Source organism: Galeopterus variegatus, unplaced genomic scaffold, assembly GCF_000696425.1.
Source record: "Galeopterus variegatus unplaced genomic scaffold, G_variegatus-3.0.2 Scaffold442, whole genome shotgun sequence".
Taxonomy (NCBI): domain Eukaryota; kingdom Metazoa; phylum Chordata; class Mammalia; order Dermoptera; family Cynocephalidae; genus Galeopterus; species Galeopterus variegatus.
In genome coordinates, this window is record NW_007726553.1 from 32984 (window position 1) to 37116 (window position 4133).

Sequence of the window (4133 nt, forward strand, 5' to 3'; positions counted from 1 at the left end):
TTTTTTTTTTTTTTTTTAACAAATGGGGGAACTGCATTTTTCTAACAGTTTTCTGCATTAGAGGTTAGGGGTGTCATTGTACCTCTGAGCTGGTCTATTGCAAAGTTGTTTCACTTCTCAGTTGTTCCCATTTCATCCATTTGTGAGACACAGGGGAGGAAAAAAAGTTAAATTTCCAAAGGGAAATTAGAGACTTTGAGTCAAAGCTGGAAGGAAGTTTTGAGATCGCCTGACCCAAATACCTCATGCTTCTGAGGGAAACTGAGGCCTGGAGGGGGAAGAGAATTGCTCAAGACCCCTTCTCACCCCACCATAGAGCTGAGCCTAGAAATACAGTCTCCTTGGTCAGTCTAAACCTCTTTCAACTAACCCTAAAAAGTCTAGTTTTTCATTTCCTGAAATCCAGAATGAAGGCTATTTTCCTTTTAGAAAATGGGAGAGTGGGCTCATCTTAGCACATGGTGAGGCTGGGGGGCTGCAGTAAAAAAGGGAGAACATGTAATCCGGCAGATAACAAGTCATATACCCCTCAGAGCAACATCTGCATTAAAGACTGAAGGAACAGCGCCCTAAAATTTTAAGTAATGACACCCCAAAATGTGTTCTCTAAATAGCTTCACATTGAGCCCTCAGAGGTCGGGGCCAACTCTCTCCTTGGCACTGGGTCAGACCATCAGCAATCCCTGTCCTGAGACTAATGGCCAGCTCTGAACTTGGGCTTCATCTCAGCTTTCCTGCAGAGTCAGCTGTTCTCTTAGGCCGGTTGGTGCCAGACTGATATTGCATTCCTCTCCTTGGTCCCAGAGCCAGGGACACGCTCACTGCCTGGGCTGGTAATGGGACCCTTTCCCCCCACCTGATGCCATCCTCTGCGGCGTGACTTCTGAGTAGTGGTGGTTCAGGGAGCAGCTGGCTCAGGGCTGGCAGACAAGGCTGTCAGGCCTGGCTGGTCTGTGAGGATCACCCGCCCTCCAGGAGAGCTGGGGTTTAACTGCCCTCTCACCACATGTCACAGAAGGACATGCTGAACTCTACCCGTGACTTGAGGACGTGGGTCAGGCTGCCCGGGGCAGGCAGGGAGAGAATCTGAGAATAATCCAGGCAGCATCCCCTTCCTGAGGGTGTCTTCAGGGCACACAGCAGGGTGGCAGTGGTCCCAGCTCCTGCCCTCATGTAAGAGGGAACAGACAGTCTTAGCCTCAGAACCCCCAGTTCCAGACCTGTCTGCAACACATGCCTGGCTGGTGAGGCCTGTCTAGAAAACCAGCAGACCAGACCAGCACACAGGAGATGCCCTTCCCCAGAAAGAGGCAAAGATGTGTCCCAGATCCCCAGCTTCTGTGGGCCAAAGGACCTCAACGATCTTCTATCCCTTATTCTTGATGGTTCAGAAGGGAAATCAAAGGCCGAGAGAGGGGAAGGAGCCTGCCCTAGGTCACATAGCAACTTAGAGCCAGGACTGGAATCCAGCCCTGCTGTCCAGTGCTGTTCTCATCCCACAAAAGCTTTCAGAGCATGGAGTGACAGACCTCGCTCCGACCCCCACAGTGTCCCGAGGAGAACAGCTCTAGGAGCCACTGGGTGACCTTGCAGGGTGAATAATAAGAGCAGTGCCCTTTACAGAAGCAGGCACTGCACAAAGCACTTAGGCGTTATCTTCTTTAATACATTTAACAGTTCTATGAGGGTACTTCAAAATGATCATAGAAAAGTACAATAAAAGATAATACAAAGTTGATAGTTACAAGGCAGAAAAAAAAAGGTAATACAAATCTTTCCATGAATTTTTTGAAGACCCCTCATATAAGTGAAATCATTATTATTTTACATGAAAATACACAAGAAGGCCCTTATGGGACCCTCGCTAGCCATTCCTTGTACTCATTTTCCCCTGCTCTGTCAAAGCCAACCATCGACCAGCAATGCCAGCCTTCTCTAGAGGACACCTGGAACAGGAGGCAAGGGAGCTGTAAGCAGAATTCCAGTAACCAAGGTCTCAAGTACCAGAATATGCACTCCCTGCAAAACACCATCTGAAACCCCTCTCCCACCACTGAAGTGGAACAGCCTGGAAATGTCCAACACCCCGACTCCCCACATGGCTCACTCTGCGATCAGCGCAGAGCCAGGAGGCTGGTCTGAACCAGCGCCTCCTGGTGAGCACGTGCTAGGAAGAAGCAGGCCCACAGTAACTCAGCCCCTCTTTTTGTTGCATCTCACACACTAGGGCTTTGTCTCCTCCTCCTCCTCTCTGCCCCAAAACCAGCGCCTCCTGGTGAGCACGTGCTAGGAAGAAGCAGGCCCACAGTAACTCAGCCCGTCTTTTTGTTGCATCTCACACACTAGGGCTTTGTCTCCTCCTCCTCCTCTCTGCCCCAAAACCAGCTGCCCATCTGTAGTGCTGACTCTCAGATCCTTCTACTCCTTCCTGTGCAGGCCATGAGTCCGGTAACTGAAAGAAGATTCTCGCAGCTTTATACAAGATAGACATACTTTATTCTTCAGAAGTGGGCTTCACAGACATGCTTTATCCTCAGACATGAGCTCTGCCAACCCCCCATGCTCTGCCGTTCTCTCCGTGCTCCACTGACCAGAAGTTCAGAGCAGTTACCTTTATACTCTTAGTACACAATAGCGGCCACAAGCCAAGCATGACATAATTACAACAATCATGCTGAATTAGTAAATGGGTACACATGCGCAGTTACACTACTTTTATAACTTGTTTCTAGTGAATGTGCTGAATCTTGCCCATTTGTAACAGATGTGAGGTGAGAGCGCCTGACTAAACTTTTTCTACTTTCTTTACACCATCGATTTGAGGAAGCTGCATTAGAGCCCTCCCCAGTCTTCCCCCTGCCAGCCTGCAATGCCTTTGTAGATGCGTGCCCTCCCTGCCACTCAGCCCCAGCTGATGGACAGATGGGAGCACGCNTGGAATCAACCCAAACATCCATCAATGGACAAATGGATAAATAAAATGTGGTATATACATATTCCATAATAATAATAATGGAGTATTATTCAGCTTTTAAAAGAAGGAAATTGTGACACATGCTACAACATGGATGAACCATGAAGACATTATCCTAATTGAAATAAGTCAGTCACAAAGAGACAAATACTGTGTGATTCCATTCTATTAGATGCTTAAGGTAGTCAAATTTATAGAGGCAGAAAGTAAAATGGTAATTGCCAGGGGCTGAAGAGATGGGAAAATGGGGGGTTATTGTTTAGCGAGTACAGAATTTTAGTTTTGAAAGATAAGAAAAATTCTGTGGATGGATGATGGTGATGGTTGCAAAACAACATGAATTTAATGCCACTGAACTGCAAACTAAAAATTAATTAAAATGTTAAATATTATGTTATGTATNATAAGGAACTTTTACAAAAAGCAAGAATGTGTTGAGAATTTCTCACTATAATTATTTTTATCCCAGAAAGAACGGGGGTGACACAACATTTGCATTCCATAACAAATGTCCATTCGACCAACATTCACTGGGCACTTACTATGAGCCAGAAACTGTCCCAGATTCTAAAGATGTGAGAATAAGTACAACAAAATTCTGTGTCCTCTGAGACAAACTGGGAAGGCAGCCAGTAAATTCTTCACTAAAGCAGAATGTGGTACACAGAGGTGTGTACAAGTTACAGTGAAAGCCCAGAAGATACTAACTGTGCCTGAGGCCGGAGTGAGGATGAGGGCACTGGGGGAAATGGCATTTGAATAGTCTTTAAGAATGAGGAGGAACATTCATGTACCTAATAACAGATCATCAAAATATATGAAGCAAAAACTGACTAAATTTAAGGGAGAAATAGACAGTTCCACAATAACAGTTGGAGACTTCAATACCCCACTCTTAATAATGAATAGAACCACCAGACATAAGATAAGGCAGGAACTAGAAGACTTGAACGACACAATTAAACAACTAGATCTAACAGACATGCACAGAACACTCTACTCAACAACAGCATACACTTTCTTCTCAAGTGCACATGGCACATTCTCGTAGGTAGACCGTTATGTCAGGTGACAAGTTGAGTCACAATAGCCAAAAGGTGGAATCAACCCAAACATCCATCAATGGACAAATGGATAAATAAAATGTGGTATATACATA